Source organism: Schistocerca cancellata, unplaced genomic scaffold, assembly GCF_023864275.1.
Source record: "Schistocerca cancellata isolate TAMUIC-IGC-003103 unplaced genomic scaffold, iqSchCanc2.1 HiC_scaffold_705, whole genome shotgun sequence".
In the NCBI taxonomy this organism is placed as follows: domain Eukaryota; kingdom Metazoa; phylum Arthropoda; class Insecta; order Orthoptera; family Acrididae; genus Schistocerca; species Schistocerca cancellata.
Genome location: NW_026046716.1, coordinates 391,910 through 410,416, shown reverse-complemented (window position 1 = coordinate 410,416; position 18,507 = coordinate 391,910). Strand labels below are relative to the sequence as shown.

Sequence of the window (18,507 nt, the reverse complement as noted above, 5' to 3'; positions counted from 1 at the left end):
CATTACAGTAGTTTAAAAGGCTTAAGGAAGCATCTTTGTCACAACAGAAAGGTAGTTTGAAAATTGGGCTGGCGACATAACAAAAAAAAAAAAAAACAGGAATGGAGCCAACAGCACCCGGGTTTCCCAGGCGGTCACCCATCCAAGTACTAGCCGGGCCCGATGATGCTTAACTTCGGTGATCGGACGAGAACCGGTGTATTCATCATGGTATGGCCGTTGGCGCTCATCTAATGTAGGAGCACGGCAGAATTCGCGTTCCGCTTTTCTCCCAACACACAAAATGTTAGTTTTCGGCCGCATTTGACGAAAGCGCTTCCTTCCGCAACCGCCAGTTCCTCGAGGACGGCGCGGGGAGGCGCGCCCGGCGTCCCAGCAGAGTGACGGCCGAATTGGCGGGCGCACCGCCGCGTGTGTGAGACGCACTGCTGCTCGTTGCACCCCCTGTCTTCCGCTGGGCGCGTGCAGCCTTCGACACTAGCGGAGGACGCATCTTGTCCCTGGTGTTCTGCGGAGGGCCTGTGCGGGGTGCGCCAGTGTCGTGCTGGAGGGCCCACTGGTAGCGATGTGGGCTTCCTCGCCTCGCCTCGCCTCACACCAGGTGTCTGCGTAGTTTGCAGTGCATTCGCACCATTCCTATCCCTGTACCTGTCCCCGTCCCGACTTGTCCCGACTTTGCTCGACTGCCGCTCGCTGCCGCTCGGGTCTGGGTCCGTATGACAGCGCAAGCACGACAAACGTCTGCGGGACGAGACGAGACGAGACGAGACGAGACGACTAAGGAATAAATTCGTGGTTACAAATCAAATTTGGAACTCTACACTCCTACACAACAATAGGCGGTACGTATTTCAGAATTCACCTGCCGATTCGTACTGTTTTGTCGTTTTCAAAGTCTTCTTGGCAAACGTGGTTAGCACATTCTCCCTCAAACTGAGTTAATTACTGCATTTTCGTACCATTACAGTAGTTTAAAAGGCTTAAGGAAGCATCTTTGTCACAACAGAAAGGTAGTTTGAAAATTGGGCTGGCGACATAACAAAAAACATAACAGGAAGGGAGCCAACAGCACCCGGGTTTCCCAGGCGGTCACCCATCCAAGTACTAGCCGGGCCCGATGATGCTTAACTTCGGTGATCGGACGAGAACCGGTGTATTCATCATGGTATGGCCGTTGGCCCTCATCTAATGTAGGAGCACGGCAGAATTCGCGTTCGGCTTTTCTCCCAACACACAAAATGTTAGTTTTCGGCCGCATTTGACGAAAGCGCTTCCTTCCGCAACCGCCAGTTCCTCGAGGACGGCGCGGGGAGGCGCGCCCGGCGTCCCAGCAGAGTGACGAACGAATTGGCGGGCGCACCGCCGCGTGTGTGAGACGCACTGCTGCTCGTTGCACCCCCTGTCATTCGCTGGGCGCGTGCAGCCTTCGACACTAGCGGAGGACGCATCTTGTCCCTGGTGTTCTGCGGAGGGCCTGTGCGGGGTGCGCCAGTGTCGTGCTGGAGGGCCCACTGGTAGCGATGTGGGCTTCCTCGCCTCGCCTCGCCTCACACCAGGTGTCTGCGTAGTTTGCAGTGCATTCGCACCATTCCTATCCCTGTCCCTGTCCCCGTCCCGACTTGTCCCGACTTTGCTCGACTGCCGCTCGCTGCCGCTCGGGTCGTGGTCCATATGACAGCGCAAGCACGACAAACGTCTGCGGGACGAGACGAGACGAGACGAGACGAGACGACTAAGGAATAAATTCGTGGCTACAAATCAAATTTGGAACTCTACACTCCTACACAACGATAGGCGGTGACGTATTTCAGAAATCACCTGCCGATTCGTACTGTTTTGTCGTTTTCAAAGTCTTCTTGGCAAACTTGGTTAGCACATTCTCCCTCAAACTGAGTTAATTACTGCATTTTCGTACCATTACAGTAGTTTAAAAGGCTTAAGGGAGCATCTTTGTCACAACAGAAAGGTAGTTTGAAAATTGGGCTGGCGACATAACAAAAAAAAAAAAAACAGGAATGGAGCCAACAGCACCCGGGTTTCCCAGGCGGTCACCCATCCAAGTACTAGCCGGGCCCGATGATGCTTAACTTCGGTGATCGGACGAGAACCGGTGTATTCATCATGGTATGGCCGTTGGCCCTCATCTAATGTAGGAGCACGGCAGAATTCGCGTTCGGCTTTTCTCCCAACACACAAAATGTTAGTTTTCGGCCGCATTTGACGAAAGCGCTTCCTTCCGCAACCGCCAGTTCCTCGAGGACGGCGCGGGGAGGCGCGCCCGGCGTCCCAGCAGAGTGACGACCGAATTGGCGGGCGCACCGCCGCGTGTGTGAGACGCACTGCTGCTCGTTGCACCCCCTGTCATTCGCTGGGCGCGTGCAGCCTTCGACACTAGCGGAGGACGCATCTTGTCCCTGGTGTTCTGCGGAGGGCCTGTGCGGGGTGCGCCAGTGTCGTGCTGGAGGGCCCACTGGTAGCGATGTGGGCTTCCTCGCCTCGCCTCGCCTCACACCAGGTGTCTGCGTAGTTTGCAGTGCATTCGCACCATTCGTATCCCTGTCCCTGTCCCCGTCCCGACTTGTCCCGACTTTGCTCGACTGCCGCTCGCTGCCGCTCGGGTCGTGGTCCATATGACAGCGCAAGCACGACAAACGTCTGCGGGACGAGACGAGACGAGACGAGACGACTAAGGAATAAATTCGTGGTTACAAATCAAATTTGGAACTCTACACTCCTACACAACAATAGGCGGTGACGTATTTCAGAAATCACCTGCCGATTCGTACTGTTTTGTCGTTTTCAAAGTCTTCTTGGCAAACTTGGTTAGCACATTCTCCCTCAAACTGAGTTAATTACTGCATTTTCGTACCATTACAGTAGTTTAAAAGTCTTAAGGAAGCATCTTTGTCACAACAGAAAGGTAGTTTGAAAATTGGGCTGGCGACATAACAAAAAAAAAAAAAAACAGGAATGGAGCCAACAGCACCCGGGTTTCCCAGGCGGTCACCCATCCAAGTACTAGCCGGGCCCGATGATGCTTAACTTCGGTGATCGGACGAGAACCGGTGTATTCATCATGGTATGGCCGTTGGCGCTCATCTAATGTAGGAGCACGGCAGAATTCGCGTTCCGCTTTTCTCCCAACACACAAAATGTTAGTTTTCGGCCGCATTTGACGAAAGCGCTTCCTTCCGCAACCGCCAGTTCCCCGAGGACGGCGCGGGGAGGCGCGCCCGGCGTCCCAGCAGAGTGACGGCCGAATTGGCGGGCGCACCGCCGCGTGTGTGAGACGCACTGCTGCTCGTTGCACCCCCTGTCATTCGCTGGGCGCGTGCAGCCTTCGACACTAGCGGAGGACGCATCTTGTCCCTGGTGCTCAGCGGAGGGCCTGTGCGGGGTGCGCCAGTGTCGTGCTGGAGGGCCCACTGGTAGCGATGTGGGCTTCCTCGCCTCGCCTCGCCTCACACCAGGTGTCTGCGTAGTTTGCAGTGCATTCGCACCATTCCTATCCCTGTACCTGTCCCCGTCCCGACTTGTCCCGACTTTGCTCGACTGCCGCTCGCTGCCGCTCGGGTCGTGGTCCATATGACAGCGCAAGCACGACAAACGTCTGCGGGACGAGACGAGACGAGACGACTAAGGAATAAATTCGTGGTTACAAATCAAATTTGGAACTCTACACTCCTACACAACAATAGGCGGTACGTATTTCAGAATTCACCTGCCGATTCGTACTGTTTTGTCGTTTTCAAAGTCTTCTTGGCAAACGTGGTTAGCACATTCTCCCTCAAACTGAGTTAATTACTGCATTTTCGTACCATTACAGTAGTTTAGAAGGCTTAAGGAAGCATCTTTGTCACAACAGAAAGGTAGTTTGAAAATTGGGCTGGCGACATAACAAAAAACATAACAGGAAGGGAGCCAACAGCTCCCGGGTTTCCCAGGCGGTCACCCATCCAAGTACTAGCCGGGCCCGATGATGCTTAACTTCGGTGATCGGACGAGAACCGGTGTATTCATCATGGTATGGCCGTTGGCGCTCATCTAATGTAGGAGCACGGCAGAATTCGCGTTCGGCTTTTCTCCCAACACACAAAATGTTAGTTTTCGGCCGCATTTGACGAAAGCGCTTCCTTCCGCAACCGCCAGTTCCTCGAGGACGGCGCGGGGAGGCGCGCCCGGCGTCCCAGCAGAGTGACGGCCGAATTGGCGGGCGCACCGCCGCGTGTGTGAGACGCACTGCTGCTCGTTGCACCCCCTGTCATTCGCTGGGCGCGTGCAGCCTTCGACACTAGCGGAGGACGCATCTTGTCCCTGGTGTTCAGCGGAGGGCCTGTGCAGGGTGCGCCAGTGTCGTGCTGGAGGGCCCACTGATAGCGATGTGGGCTTCCTCGCCTCGCCTCGCCTCACACCAGGTGTCTGCGTAGTTTGCAGTGCATTCGCACTATTCCTATCCCTGTCCCTGTCCCCGTCCCGACTTGTCCCGACTTTGCTCGACTGCCGCTCGCTGCCGCTCGGGTCGTGGTCCATATGACAGCGCAAGCACGACAAACGTCTGCGGGACGAGACGAGACGAGACGAGACGAGACGACTAAGGAATAAATTCGTGGTTACAAATCAAATTTGGAACTCTACACTCCTACACAACAATAGGCGGTGACGTATTTCAGAAATCACCTGCCGATTCGTACTGTTTTGTCGTTTTCAAAGTCTTCTTGGCAAACTTGGTTAGCACATTCTCCCTCAAACTGAGTTAATTACTGCATTTTCGTACCATTACAGTAGTTTAAAAGGCTTAAGGAAGCATCTTTGTCACAACAGAAAGGTAGTTTGAAAATTGGGCTGGCGACATAACAAAAAACATAACAGGAAGGGAGCCAACAGCACCCGGGTTTGTCAGGCGGTCACCCATCCAAGTACTAGCCGGGCCCGATGATGCTTAACTTCGGTGATCGGACGAGAACCGGTGTATTCATCATGGTATGGCCGTTGGCGCTCATCTAATGTAGGAGCACGGCAGAATTCGCGTTCCGCTTTTCTCCCAACACACAAAATGTTAGTTTTCGGCCGCATTTGACGAAAGCGCTTCCTTCCGCAACCGCCAGTTCCTCGAGGACGGCGCGGGGAGGCGCGCCCGGCGTCCCAGCAGAGTGACGGCCGAATTGGCGGGCGCACCGCCGCGTGTGTGAGACGCACTGCTGCTCGTTGCACCCCCTGTCATTCGCTGGGCGCGTGCAGCCTTCGACACTAGCGGAGGACGCATCTTGTCCCTGGTGCTCAGCGGAGGGCCTGTGCGGGGTGCGCCAGTGTCGTGCTGGAGGGCCCACTGGTAGCGATGTGGGCTTCCTCGCCTCGCCTCGCCTCACACCAGGTGTCTGCGTAGTTTGCAGTGCATTCGCACCATTCCTATCCCTGTCCCTGTCCCCGTCCCGACTTGTCCCGACTTTGCTCGACTGCCGCTCGCTGCCGCTCGGGTCGTGGTCCATATGACAGCGCAAGCACGACAAACGTCTGCGGGACGAGACGAGACGAGACGAGACGAGACGACTAAGGAATAAATTCGTGGTTACAAATCAAATTTGGAACTCTACACTCCTACACAACAATAGGCGGTGACGTATTTCAGAAATCACCTGCCGATTCGTACTGTTTTGTCGTTTTCAAAGTCTTCTTGGCAAACTTGGTTAGCACATTCTCCCTCAAACTGAGTTAATTACTGCATTTTCGTACCATTACAGTAGTTTAAAAGGCTTAAGGAAGCATCTTTGTCACAACAGAAAGGTAGTTTGAAAATTGGGCTGGCGACATAACAAAAAACATAACAGGAAGGGAGCCAACAGCACCCGGGTTTGTCAGGCGGTCACCCATCCAAGTACTAGCCGGGCCCGATGATGCTTAACTTCGGTGATCGGACGAGAACCGGTGTATTCATCATGGTATGGCCGTTGGCGCTCATCTAATGTAGGAGCACGGCAGAATTCGCGTTCCGCTTTTCTCCCAACACACAAAATGTTAGTTTTCGGCCGCATTTGACGAAAGCGCTTCCTTCCGCAACCGCCAGTTCCTCGAGGACGGCGCGGGGAGGCGCGCCCGGCGTCCCAGCAGAGTGACGGCCGAATTGGCGGGCGCACCGCCGCGTGTGTGAGACGCACTGCTGCTCGTTGCACCCCCTGTCATTCGCTGGGCGCGTGCAGCCTTCGACACTAGCGGAGGACGCATCTTGTCCCTGGTGCTCAGCGGAGGGCCTGTGCGGGGTGCGCCAGTGTCGTGCTGGAGGGCCCACTGGTAGCGATGTGGGCTTCCTCGCCTCGCCTCGCCTCACACCAGGTGTCTGCGTAGTTTGCAGTGCATTCGCACCATTCCTATCCCTGTCCCTGTCCCCGTCCCGACTTGTCCCGACTTTGCTCGACTGCCGCTCGCTGCCGCTCGGGTCGTGGTCCATATGACAGCGCAAGCACGACAAACGTCTGCGGGACGAGACGAGACGAGACGAGACGACTAAGGAATAAATTCGTGGTTACAAATCAAATTTGGAACTCTACACTCCTACACAACAATAGGCGGTGACGTATTTCAGAAATCACCTGCCGATTCGTACTGTTTTGTCGTTTTCAAAGTCTTCTTGGCAAACTTGGTTAGCACATTCTCCCTCAAACTGAGTTAATTACTGCATTTTCGTACCATTACAGTAGTTTAAAAGGCTTAAGGAAGCATCTTTGTCACAACAGAAAGGTAGTTTGAAAATTGGGCTGGCGACATAACAAAAAAAAAAAAAAACAGGAATGGAGCCAACAGCACCCGGGTTTCCCAGGCGGTCACCCATCCAAGTACTAGCCGGGCCCGATGATGCTTAACTTCGGTGATCGGACGAGAACCGGTGTATTCATCATGGTATGGCCGTTGGCGCTCATCTAATGTAGGAGCACGGCAGAATTCGCGTTCCGCTTTTCTCCCAACACACAAAATGTTAGTTTTCGGCCGCATTTGACGAAAGCGCTTCCTTCCGCAACCGCCAGTTCCTCGAGGACGGCGCGGGGAGGCGCGCCCGGCGTCCCAGCAGAGTGACGGCCGAATTGGCGGGCGCACCGCCGCGTGTGTGAGACGCACTGCTGCTCGTTGCACCCCCTGTCTTCCGCTGGGCGCGTGCAGCCTTCGACACTAGCGGAGGACGCATCTTGTCCCTGGTGCTCAGCGGAGGGCCTGTGCGGGGTGCGCCAGTGTCGTGCTGGAGGGCCCACTGGTAGCGATGTGGGCTTCCTCGCCTCGCCTCGCCTCACACCAGGTGTCTGCGTAGTTTGCAGTGCATTCGCACCATTCCTATCCCTGTACCTGTCCCCGTCCCGACTTGTCCCGACTTTGCTCGACTGCCGCTCGCTGCCGCTCGGGTCGTGGTCCATATGACAGCGCAAGCACGACAAACGTCTGCGGGACGAGACGAGACGAGACGACTAAGGAATAAATTCGTGGTTACAAATCAAATTTGGAACTCTACACTCCTACACAACAATAGGCGGTACGTATTTCAGAATTCACCTGCCGATTCGTACTGTTTTGTCGTTTTCAAAGTCTTCTTGGCAAACGTGGTTAGCACATTCTCCCTCAAACTGAGTTAATTACTGCATTTTCGTACCATTACAGTAGTTTAGAAGGCTTAAGGAAGCATCTTTGTCACAACAGAAAGGTAGTTTGAAAATTGGGCTGGCGACATAACAAAAAACATAACAGGAAGGGAGCCAACTGCTCCCGGGTTTCCCAGGCGGTCACCCATCCAAGTACTAGCCGGGCCCGATGATGCTTAACTTCGGTGATCGGACGAGAACCGGTGTATTCATCATGGTATGGCCGTTGGCGCTCATCTAATGTAGGAGCACGGCAGAATTCGCGTTCGGCTTTTCTCCCAACACACAAAATGTTAGTTTTCGGCCGCATTTGACGAAAGCGCTTCCTTCCGCAACCGCCAGTTCCTCGAGGACGGCGCGGGGAGGCGCGCCCGGCGTCCCAGCAGAGTGACGGCCGAATTGGCGGGCGCACCGCCGCGTGTGTGAGACGCACTGCTGCTCGTTGCACCCCCTGTCATTCGCTGGGCGCGTGCAGCCTTCGACACTAGCGGAGGACGCATCTTGTCCCTGGTGTTCAGCGGAGGGCCTGTGCGGGGTGCGCCAGTGTCGTGCTGGAGGGCCCACTGGTAGCGATGTGGGCTTCCTCGCCTCGCCTCGCCTCACACCAGGTGTCTGCGTAGTTTGCAGTGCATTCGCACCATTCCTATCCCTGTACCTGTCCCCGTCCCGACTTGTCCCGACTTTGCTCGACTGCCGCTCGCTGCCGCTCGGGTCGTGGTCCATATGACAGCGCAAGCACGACAAACGTCTGCGGGACGAGACGAGACGAGACGACTAAGGAATAAATTCGTGGTTACAAATCAAATTTGGAACTCTACACTCCTACACAACAATAGGCGGTACGTATTTCAGAATTCACCTGCCGATTCGTACTGTTTTGTCGTTTTCAAAGTCTTCTTGGCAAACGTGGTTAGCACATTCTCCCTCAAACTGAGTTAATTACTGCATTTTCGTACCATTACAGTAGTTTAGAAGGCTTAAGGAAGCATCTTTGTCACAACAGAAAGGTAGTTTGAAAATTGGGCTGGCGACATAACAAAAAACATAACAGGAAGGGAGCCAACTGCTCCCGGGTTTCCCAGGCGGTCACCCATCCAAGTACTAGCCGGGCCCGATGATGCTTAACTTCGGTGATCGGACGAGAACCGGTGTATTCATCATGGTATGGCCGTTGGCGCTCATCTAATGTAGGAGCACGGCAGAATTCGCGTTCGGCTTTTCTCCCAACACACAAAATGTTAGTTTTCGGCCGCATTTGACGAAAGCGCTTCCTTCCGCAACCGCCAGTTCCTCGAGGACGGCGCGGGGAGGCGCGCCCGGCGTCCCAGCAGAGTGACGGCCGAATTGGCGGGCGCACCGCCGCGTGTGTGAGACGCACTGCTGCTCGTTGCACCCCCTGTCATTCGCTGGGCGCGTGCAGCCTTCGACACTAGCGGAGGACGCATCTTGTCCCTGGTGTTCAGCGGAGGGCCTGTGCGGGGTGCGCCAGTGTCGTGCTGGAGGGCCCACTGATAGCGATGTGGGCTTCCTCGCCTCGCCTCGCCTCACACCAGGTGTCTGCGTAGTTTGCAGTGCATTCGCACTATTCCTATCCCTGTCCCTGTCCCCGTCCCGACTTGTCCCGACTTTGCTCGACTGCCGCTCGCTGCCGCTCGGGTCGTGGTCCATATGACAGCGCAAGCACGACAAACGTCTGCGGGACGAGACGAGACGAGACGACTAAGGAATAAATTCGTGGTTACAAATCAAATTTGGAACTCTACACTCCTACACAACAATAGGCGGTGACGTATTTCAGAAATCACCTGCCGATTCGTACTGTTTTGTCGTTTTCAAAGTCTTCTTGGCAAACTTGGTTAGCACATTCTCCCTCAAACTGAGTTAATTACTGCATTTTCGTACCATTACAGTAGTTTAAAAGGCTTAAGGAAGCATCTTTGTCACAACAGAAAGGTAGTTTGAAAATTGGGCTGGCGACATAACAAAAAACATAACAGGAAGGGAGCCAACAGCACCCGGGTTTGTCAGGCGGTCACCCATCCAAGTACTAGCCGGGCCCGATGATGCTTAACTTCGGTGATCGGACGAGAACCGGTGTATTCATCATGGTATGGCCGTTGGCGCTCATCTAATGTAGGAGCACGGCAGAATTCGCGTTCCGCTTTTCTCCCAACACACAAAATGTTAGTTTTCGGCCGCATTTGACGAAAGCGCTTCCTTCCGCAACCGCCAGTTCCTCGAGGACGGCGCGGGGAGGCGCGCCCGGCGTCCCAGCAGAGTGACGGCCGAATTGGCGGGCGCACCGCCGCGTGTGTGAGACGCACTGCTGCTCGTTGCACCCCCTGTCATTCGCTGGGCGCGTGCAGCCTTCGACACTAGCGGAGGACGCATCTTGTCCCTGGTGCTCAGCGGAGGGCCTGTGCGGGGTGCGCCAGTGTCGTGCTGGAGGGCCCACTGGTAGCGATGTGGGCTTCCTCGCCTCGCCTCGCCTCACACCAGGTGTCTGCGTAGTTTGCAGTGCATTCGCACCATTCCTATCCCTGTCCCTGTCCCCGTCCCGACTTGTCCCGACTTTGCTCGACTGCCGCTCGCTGCCGCTCGGGTCGTGGTCCATATGACAGCGCAAGCACGACAAACGTCTGCGGGACGAGACGAGACGAGACGAGACGAGACGACTAAGGAATAAATTCGTGGCTACAAATCAAATTTGGAACTCTACACTCCTACACAACGATAGGCGGTGACGTATTTCAGAAATCACCTGCCGATTCGTACTGTTTTGTCGTTTTCAAAGTCTTCTTGGCAAACTTGGTTAGCACATTCTCCCTCAAACTGAGTTAATTACTGCATTTTCGTACCATTACAATAGTTTAAAAGGCTTAAGGAAGCATCTTTGTCACAACAGAAAGGTAGTTTGAAAATTGGGCTGGCGACATAACAAAAAACATAACAGGAATGGAGCCAACAGCACCCGGGTTTCCCAGGCGGTCACCCATCCAAGTACTAGCCGGGCCCGATGATGCTTAACTTCGGTGATCGGACGAGAACCGGTGTATTCATAATGGTATGGCCGTTGGCCCTCATCTAATGTAGGAGCACGGCAGAATTCGCGTTCGGCTTTTCTCCCAACACACAAAATGTTAGTTTTCGGCCGCATTTGACGAAAGCGCTTCCTTCCGCAACCGCCAGTTCCTCGAGGACGGCGCGGGGAGGCGCGCCCTGCGTCCCAGCAGAGTGACGACCGAATTGGCGGGCGCACCGCCGCGTGTGTGAGACGCACTGCTGCTCGTTGCACCCCCTGTCATTCGCTGGGCGCGTGCAGCCTTCGACACTAGCGGAGGACGCATCTTGTCCCTGGTGTTCTGCGGAGGGCCTGTGCGGGGTGCGCCAGTGTCGTGCTGGAGGGCCCACTGGTAGCGATGTGGGCTTCCTCGCCTCGCCTCGCCTCACACCAGGTGTCTGCGTAGTTTGCAGTGCATTCGCACCATTCGTATCCCTGTCCCTGTCCCCGTCCCGACTTGTCCCGACTTTGCTCGACTGCCGCTCGCTGCCGCTCGGGTCGTGGTCCATATGACAGCGCAAGCACGACAAACGTCTGCGGGACGAGACGAGACGAGACGAGACGACTAAGGAATAAATTCGTGGTTACAAATCAAATTTGGAACTCTACACTCCTACACAACAATAGGCGGTGACGTATTTCAGAAATCACCTGCCGATTCGTACTGTTTTGTCGTTTTCAAAGTCTTCTTGGCAAACTTGGTTAGCACATTCTCCCTCAAACTGAGTTAATTACTGCATTTTCGTACCATTACAGTAGTTTAAAAGGCTTAAGGAAGCATCTTTGTCACAACAGAAAGGTAGTTTGAAAATTGGGCTGGCGACATAACAAAAAAAAAAAAAAAAACAGGAATGGAGCCAACAGCACCCGGGTTTCCCAGGCGGTCACCCATCCAAGTACTAGCCGGGCCCGATGATGCTTAACTTCGGTGATCGGACGAGAACCGGTGTATTCATCATGGTATGGCCGTTGGCGCTCATCTAATGTAGGAGCACGGCAGAATTCGCGTTCCGCTTTTCTCCCAACACACAAAATGTTAGTTTTCGGCCGCATTTGACGAAAGCGCTTCCTTCCGCAACCGCCAGTTCCTCGAGGACGGCGCGGGGAGGCGCGCCCGGCGTCCCAGCAGAGTGACGGCCGAATTGGCGGGCGCACCGCCGCGTGTGTGAGACGCACTGCTGCTCGTTGCACCCCCTGTCTTCCGCTGGGCGCGTGCAGCCTTCGACACTAGCGGAGGACGCATCTTGTCCCTGGTGCTCAGCGGAGGGCCTGTGCGGGGTGCGCCAGTGTCGTGCTGGAGGGCCCACTGGTAGCGATGTGGGCTTCCTCGCCTCGCCTCGCCTCACACCAGGTGTCTGCGTAGTTTGCAGTGCATTCGCACCATTCCTATCCCTGTACCTGTCCCCGTCCCGACTTGTCCCGACTTTGCTCGACTGCCGCTCGCTGCCGCTCGGGTCGTGGTCCATATGACAGCGCAAGCACGACAAACGTCTGCGGGACGAGACGAGACGAGACGACTAAGGAATAAATTCGTGGTTACAAATCAAATTTGGAACTCTACACTCCTACACAACAATAGGCGGTACGTATTTCAGAATTCACCTGCCGATTCGTACTGTTTTGTCGTTTTCATAGTCTTCTTGGCAAACGTGGTTAGCACATTCTCCCTCAAACTGAGTTAATTACTGCATTTTCGTACCATTACAGTAGTTTAGAAGGCTTAAGGAAGCATCTTTGTCACAACAGAAAGGTAGTTTGAAAATTGGGCTGGCGACATAACAAAAAACATAACAGGAAGGGAGCCAACAGCTCCCGGGTTTCCCAGGCGGTCACCCATCCAAGTACTAGCCGGGCCCGATGATGCTTAACTTCGGTGATCGGACGAGAACCGGTGTATTCATCATGGTATGGCCGTTGGCGCTCATCTAATGTAGGAGCACGGCAGAATTCGCGTTCGGCTTTTCTCCCAACACACAAAATGTTAGTTTTCGGCCGCATTTGACGAAAGCGCTTCCTTCCGCAACCGCCAGTTCCTCGAGGACGGCGCGGGGAGGCGCGCCCGGCGTCCCAGCAGAGTGACGGCCGAATTGGCGGGCGCACCGCCGCGTGTGTGAGACGCACTGCTGCTCGTTGCACCCCCTGTCATTCGCTGGGCGCGTGCAGCCTTCGACACTAGCGGAGGACGCATCTTGTCCCTGGTGTTCAGCGGAGGGCCTGTGCGGGGTGCGCCAGTGTCGTGCTGGAGGGCCCACTGATAGCGATGTGGGCTTCCTCGCCTCGCCTCGCCTCACACCAGGTGTCTGCGTAGTTTGCAGTGCATTCGCACTATTCCTATCCCTGTCCCTGTCCCCGTCCCGACTTGTCCCGACTTTGCTCGACTGCCGCTCGCTGCCGCTCGGGTCGTGGTCCATATGACAGCGCAAGCACGACAAACGTCTGCGGGACGAGACGAGACGAGACGAGACGAGACGACTAAGGAATAAATTCGTGGTTACAAATCAAATTTGGAACTCTACACTCGTACACAACAATAGGCGGTGACGTATTTCAGAAATCACCTGCCGATTCGTACTGTTTTGTCGTTTTCAAAGTCTTCTTGGCAAACTTGGTTAGCACATTCTCCCTCAAACTGAGTTAATTACTGCATTTTCGTACCATTACAGTAGTTTAAAAGGCTTAAGGAAGCATCTTTGTCACAACAGAAAGGTAGTTTGAAAATTGGGCTGGCGACATAACAAAAAACATAACAGGAAGGGAGCCAACAGCACCCGGGTTTGTCAGGCGGTCACCCATCCAAGTACTAGCCGGGCCCGATGATGCTTAACTTCGGTGATCGGACGAGAACCGGTGTATTCATCATGGTATGGCCGTTGGCGCTCATCTAATGTAGGAGCACGGCAGAATTCGCGTTCCGCTTTTCTCCCAACACACAAAATGTTAGTTTTCGGCCGCATTTGACGAAAGCGCTTCCTTCCGCAACCGCCAGTTCCTCGAGGACGGCGCGGGGAGGCGCGCCCGGCGTCCCAGCAGAGTGACGGCCGAATTGGCGGGCGCACCGCCGCGTGTGTGAGACGCACTGCTGCTCGTTGCACCCCCTGTCATTCGCTGGGCGCGTGCAGCCTTCGACACTAGCGGAGGACGCATCTTGTCCCTGGTGCTCAGCGGAGGGCCTGTGCGGGGTGCGCCAGTGTCGTGCTGGAGGGCCCACTGGTAGCGATGTGGGCTTCCTCGCCTCGCCTCGCCTCACACCAGGTGTCTGCGTAGTTTGCAGTGCATTCGCACCATTCCTATCCCTGTCCCGGTCCCCGTCCCGACTTGTCCCGACTTTGCTCGACTGCCGCTCGCTGCCGCTCGGGTCGTGGTCCATATGACAGCGCAAGCACGACAAACGTCTGCGGGACGAGACGAGACGAGACGACTAAGGAATAAATTCGTGGTTACAAATCAAATTTGGAACTCTACACTCCTACACAACAATAGGCGGTACGTATTTCAGAATTCACCTGCCGATTCGTACTGTTTTGTCGTTTTCAAAGTCTTCTTGGCAAACGTGGTTAGCACATTCTCCCTCAAACTGAGTTAATTACTGCATTTTCGTACCATTACACTAGTTTAGAAGGCTTAAGGAAGCATCTTTGTCACAACAGAAAGGTAGTTTGAAAATTGGGCTGGCGACATAACAAAAAACATAACAGGAAGGGAGCCAACAGCTCCCGGGTTTCCCAGGCGGTCACCCATCCAAGTACTAGCCGGGCCCGATGATGCTTAACTTCGGTGATCGGACGAGAACCGGTGTATTCATCATGGTATGGCCGTTGGCCCTCATCTAATGTAGGAGCACGGCAGAATTCGCGTTCGGCTTTTCTCCCAACACACAAAATGTTAGTTTTCGGCCGCATTTGACGAAAGCGCTTCCTTCCGCAACCGCCAGTTCCTCGAGGACGGCGCGGGGAGGCGCGCCCGGCGTCCCAGCAGAGTGACGGCCGAATTGGCGGGCGCACCGCCGCGTGTGTGAGACGCACTGCTGCTCGTTGCACCCCCTGTCATTCGCTGGGCGCGTGCAGCCTTCGACACTAGCGGAGGACGCATCTTGTCCCTGGTGTTCAGCGGAGGGCCTGTGCGGGGTGCGCCAGTAACGTGCTGGAGGGCCCACTGATAGCGATGTGGGCTTCCTCGCCTCGCCTCGCCTCACACCAGGTGTCTGCGTAGTTTGCAGTGCATTCGCACTATTCCTATCCCTGTCCCTGTCCCCGTCCCGACTTGTCCCGACTTTGCTCGACTGCCGCTCGCTGCCGCTCGGGTCGTGGTCCATATGACAGCGCAAGCACGACAAACGTCTGCGGGACGAGACGAGACGAGACGAGACGAGACGACTAAGGAATAAATTCGTGGTTACAAATCAAATTTGGAACTCTACACTCCTACACAACAATAGGCGGTGACGTATTTCAGAAATCACCTGCCGATTCGTACTGTTTTGTCGTTTTCAAAGTCTTCTTGGCAAACTTGGTTAGCACATTCTCCCTCAAACTGAGTTAATTACTGCATTTTCGTACCATTACAGTAGTTTAAAAGGCTTAAGGAAGCATCTTTGTCACAACAGAAAGGTAGTTTGAAAATTGGGCTGGCGACATAACAAAAAACATAACAGGAAGGGAGCCAACAGCACCCGGGTTTGTCAGGCGGTCACCCATCCAAGTACTAGCCGGGCCCGATGATGCTTAACTTCGGTGATCGGACGAGAACCGGTGTATTCATCATGGTATGGCCGTTGGCGCTCATCTAATGTAGGAGCACGGCAGAATTCGCGTTCCGCTTTTCTCCCAACACACAAAATGTTAGTTTTCGGCCGCATTTGACGAAAGCGCTTCCTTCCGCAACCGCCAGTTCCTCGAGGACGGCGCGGGGAGGCGCGCCCGGCGTCCCAGCAGAGTGACGGCCGAATTGGCGGGCGCACCGCCGCGTGTGTGAGACGCACTGCTGCTCGTTGCACCCCCTGTCATTCGCTGGGCGCGTGCAGCCTTCGACACTAGCGGAGGACGCATCTTGTCCCTGGTGCTCAGCGGAGGGCCTGTGCGGGGTGCGCCAGTGTCGTGCTGGAGGGCCCACTGGTAGCGATGTGGGCTTCCTCGCCTCGCCTCGCCTCACACCAGGTGTCTGCGTAGTTTGCAGTGCATTCGCACCATTCCTATCCCTGTACCTGTCCCCGTCCCGACTTGTCCCGACTTTGCTCGACTGCCGCTCGCTGCCGCTCGGGTCGTGGTCCATATGACAGCGCAAGCACGACAAACGTCTGCGGGACGAGACGAGACGAGACGACTAAGGAATAAATTCGTGGTTACAAATCAAATTTGGAACTCTACACTCCTACACAACAATAGGCGGTACGTATTTCAGAATTCACCTGCCGATTCGTACTGTTTTGTCGTTTTCAAAGTCTTCTTGGCAAACGTGGTTAGCACATTCTCCCTCAAACTGAGTTAATTACTGCATTTTCGTACCATTACACTAGTTTAGAAGGCTTAAGGAAGCATCTTTGTCACAACAGAAAGGTAGTTTGAAAATTGGGCTGGCGACATAACAAAAAACATAACAGGAAGGGAGCCAACAGCTCCCGGGTTTCCCAGGCGGTCACCCATCCAAGTACTAGCCGGGCCCGATGATGCTTAACTTCGGTGATCGGACGAGAACCGGTGTATTCATCATGGTATGGCCGTTGGCCCTCATCTAATGTAGGAGCACGGCAGAATTCGCGTTCGGCTTTTCTCCCAACACACAAAATGTTAGTTTTCGGCCGCATTTGACGAAAGCGCTTCCTTCCGCAACCGCCAGTTCCTCGAGGACGGCGCGGGGAGGCGCGCCCGGCGTCCCAGCAGAGTGACGGCCGAATTGGCGGGCGCACCGCCGCGTGTGTGAGACGCACTGCTGCTCGTTGCACCCCCTGTCATTCGCTGGGCGCGTGCAGCCTTCGACACTAGCGGAGGACGCATCTTGTCCCTGGTGTTCAGCGGAGGGCCTGTGCGGGGTGCGCCAGTAACGTGCTGGAGGGCCCACTGATAGCGATGTGGGCTTCCTCGCCTCGCCTCGCCTCACACCAGGTGTCTGCGTAGTTTGCAGTGCATTCGCACTATTCCTATCCCTGTCCCTGTCCCCGTCCCGACTTGTCCCGACTTTGCTCGACTGCCGCTCGCTGCCGCTCGGGTCGTGGTCCATATGACAGCGCAAGCACGACAAACGTCTGCGGGACGAGACGAGACGAGACGAGACGAGACGACTAAGGAATAAATTCGTGGTTACAAATCAAATTTGGAACTCTACACTCCTACACAACAATAGGCGGTGACGTATTTCAGAAATCACCTGCCGATTCGTACTGTTTTGTCGTTTTCAAAGTCTTCTTGGCAAACTTGGTTAGCACATTCTCCCTCAAACTGAGTTAATTACTGCATTTTCGTACCATTACAGTAGTTTAAAAGGCTTAAGGAAGCATCTTTGTCACAACAGAAAGGTAGTTTGAAAATTGGGCTGGCGACATAACAAAAAACATAACAGGAAGGGAGCCAACAGCACCCGGGTTTGTCAGGCGGTCACCCATCCAAGTACTAGCCGGGCCCGATGATGCTTAACTTCGGTGATCGGACGAGAACCGGTGTATTCATCATGGTATGGCCGTTGGCGCTCATCTAATGTAGGAGCACGGCAGAATTCGCGTTCCGCTTTTCTCCCAACACACAAAATGTTAGTTTTCGGCCGCATTTGACGAAAGCGCTTCCTTCCGCAACCGCCAGTTCCTCGAGGACGGCGCGGGGAGGCGCGCCCGGCGTCCCAGCAGAGTGACGGCCGAATTGGCGGGCGCACCGCCGCGTGTGTGAGACGCACTGCTGCTCGTTGCACCCCCTGTCATTCGCTGGGCGCGTGCAGCCTTCGACACTAGCGGAGGACGCATCTTGTCCCTGGTGCTCAGCGGAGGGCCTGTGCGGGGTGCGCCAGTGTCGTGCTGGAGGGCCCACTGGTAGCGATGTGGGCTTCCTCGCCTCGCCTCGCCTCACACCAGGTGTCTGCGTAGTTTGCAGTGCATTCGCACCATTCCTATCCCTGTACCTGTCCCCGTCCCGACTTGTCCCGACTTTGCTCGACTGCCGCTCGCTGCCGCTCGGGTCGTGGTCCATATGACAGCGCAAGCACGACAAACGTCTGCGGGACGAGACGAGACGAGACGACTAAGGAATAAATTCGTGGTTACAAATCAAATTTGGAACTCTACACTCCTACACAACAATAGGCGGTACGTATTTCAGAATTCACCTGCCGATTCGTACTGTTTTGTCGTTTTCAAAGTCTTCTTGGCAAACGTGGTTAGCACATTCTCCCTCAAACTGAGTTAATTACTGCATTTTCGTACCATTACAGTAGTTTAAAAGGCTTAAGGAAGCATCTTTGTCACAACAGAAAGGTAGTTTGAAAATTGGGCTGGCGACATAACAAAAAACATAACAGGAAGGGAGCCAACAGCTCCCGGGTTTCCCAGGCGGTCACCCATCCAAGTACTAGCCGGGCCCGATGATGCTTAACTTCGGTGATCGGACGAGAACCGGTGTATTCATCATGGTATGGCCGTTGGCGCTCATCTAATGTAGGAGCACGGCAGAATTCGCGTTCGGCTTTTCTCCCAACACACAAAATGTTAGTTTTCGGCCGCATTTGACGAAAGCGCTTCCTTCCGCAACCGCCAGTTCCTCGAGGACGGCGCGGGGAGGCGCGCCCGGCGTCCCAGCAGAGTGACGGCCGAATTGGCGGGCGCACCGCCGCGTGTGTGAGACGCACTGC

General features: G+C 55.0%; 20 non-coding genes across 20 annotated transcripts; all 20 read right to left on the bottom strand.

Annotated features, from left to right (window-relative positions):
• Positions 1-105: 105 nt before the first annotated feature.
• LOC126140598 (5S ribosomal RNA) lies at positions 106-224 on the bottom strand. The gene has a single exon (XR_007529139.1). It is a non-coding gene; the product is annotated as a 5S ribosomal RNA (ribosomal RNA).
• Positions 225-1,060: 836 nt separating this feature from the next.
• LOC126140597 (5S ribosomal RNA) lies at positions 1,061-1,179 on the bottom strand. The gene has a single exon (XR_007529138.1). It is a non-coding gene; the product is annotated as a 5S ribosomal RNA (ribosomal RNA).
• Positions 1,180-2,019: 840 nt separating this feature from the next.
• On the bottom strand, positions 2,020-2,138 carry LOC126140596 (5S ribosomal RNA). Its single transcript, XR_007529137.1, has one exon. It is a non-coding gene; the product is annotated as a 5S ribosomal RNA (ribosomal RNA).
• Positions 2,139-2,974: 836 nt separating this feature from the next.
• LOC126140595 (5S ribosomal RNA) lies at positions 2,975-3,093 on the bottom strand. Its single transcript, XR_007529136.1, has one exon. It is a non-coding gene; the product is annotated as a 5S ribosomal RNA (ribosomal RNA).
• Positions 3,094-3,919: 826 nt separating this feature from the next.
• LOC126140853 (5S ribosomal RNA) lies at positions 3,920-4,038 on the bottom strand. The gene has a single exon (XR_007529370.1). It is a non-coding gene; the product is annotated as a 5S ribosomal RNA (ribosomal RNA).
• Positions 4,039-4,875: 837 nt separating this feature from the next.
• LOC126140368 (5S ribosomal RNA) lies at positions 4,876-4,994 on the bottom strand. Its single transcript, XR_007528932.1, has one exon. It is a non-coding gene; the product is annotated as a 5S ribosomal RNA (ribosomal RNA).
• An 837-nt stretch (positions 4,995-5,831) lies between these two features.
• On the bottom strand, positions 5,832-5,950 carry LOC126140367 (5S ribosomal RNA). The gene has a single exon (XR_007528931.1). It is a non-coding gene; the product is annotated as a 5S ribosomal RNA (ribosomal RNA).
• An 836-nt stretch (positions 5,951-6,786) lies between these two features.
• LOC126140593 (5S ribosomal RNA) lies at positions 6,787-6,905 on the bottom strand. Its single transcript, XR_007529135.1, has one exon. It is a non-coding gene; the product is annotated as a 5S ribosomal RNA (ribosomal RNA).
• Positions 6,906-7,731: 826 nt separating this feature from the next.
• LOC126140336 (5S ribosomal RNA) lies at positions 7,732-7,850 on the bottom strand. The gene has a single exon (XR_007528903.1). It is a non-coding gene; the product is annotated as a 5S ribosomal RNA (ribosomal RNA).
• Positions 7,851-8,676: 826 nt separating this feature from the next.
• LOC126140335 (5S ribosomal RNA) lies at positions 8,677-8,795 on the bottom strand. The gene has a single exon (XR_007528902.1). It is a non-coding gene; the product is annotated as a 5S ribosomal RNA (ribosomal RNA).
• An 827-nt stretch (positions 8,796-9,622) lies between these two features.
• LOC126140366 (5S ribosomal RNA) lies at positions 9,623-9,741 on the bottom strand. Its single transcript, XR_007528930.1, has one exon. It is a non-coding gene; the product is annotated as a 5S ribosomal RNA (ribosomal RNA).
• An 837-nt stretch (positions 9,742-10,578) lies between these two features.
• LOC126140910 (5S ribosomal RNA) lies at positions 10,579-10,697 on the bottom strand. The gene has a single exon (XR_007529421.1). It is a non-coding gene; the product is annotated as a 5S ribosomal RNA (ribosomal RNA).
• An 838-nt stretch (positions 10,698-11,535) lies between these two features.
• Positions 11,536-11,654, bottom strand: LOC126140592 (5S ribosomal RNA). Its single transcript, XR_007529134.1, has one exon. It is a non-coding gene; the product is annotated as a 5S ribosomal RNA (ribosomal RNA).
• Positions 11,655-12,480: 826 nt separating this feature from the next.
• On the bottom strand, positions 12,481-12,599 carry LOC126140852 (5S ribosomal RNA). Its single transcript, XR_007529369.1, has one exon. It is a non-coding gene; the product is annotated as a 5S ribosomal RNA (ribosomal RNA).
• An 837-nt stretch (positions 12,600-13,436) lies between these two features.
• LOC126140365 (5S ribosomal RNA) lies at positions 13,437-13,555 on the bottom strand. Its single transcript, XR_007528929.1, has one exon. It is a non-coding gene; the product is annotated as a 5S ribosomal RNA (ribosomal RNA).
• An 826-nt stretch (positions 13,556-14,381) lies between these two features.
• LOC126140851 (5S ribosomal RNA) lies at positions 14,382-14,500 on the bottom strand. The gene has a single exon (XR_007529368.1). It is a non-coding gene; the product is annotated as a 5S ribosomal RNA (ribosomal RNA).
• An 837-nt stretch (positions 14,501-15,337) lies between these two features.
• Positions 15,338-15,456, bottom strand: LOC126140364 (5S ribosomal RNA). The gene has a single exon (XR_007528928.1). It is a non-coding gene; the product is annotated as a 5S ribosomal RNA (ribosomal RNA).
• Positions 15,457-16,282: 826 nt separating this feature from the next.
• On the bottom strand, positions 16,283-16,401 carry LOC126140850 (5S ribosomal RNA). The gene has a single exon (XR_007529367.1). It is a non-coding gene; the product is annotated as a 5S ribosomal RNA (ribosomal RNA).
• An 837-nt stretch (positions 16,402-17,238) lies between these two features.
• LOC126140363 (5S ribosomal RNA) lies at positions 17,239-17,357 on the bottom strand. Its single transcript, XR_007528927.1, has one exon. It is a non-coding gene; the product is annotated as a 5S ribosomal RNA (ribosomal RNA).
• Positions 17,358-18,183: 826 nt separating this feature from the next.
• On the bottom strand, positions 18,184-18,302 carry LOC126140849 (5S ribosomal RNA). Its single transcript, XR_007529366.1, has one exon. It is a non-coding gene; the product is annotated as a 5S ribosomal RNA (ribosomal RNA).
• Between the last annotated feature and the right edge of the window lie 205 nt (positions 18,303-18,507).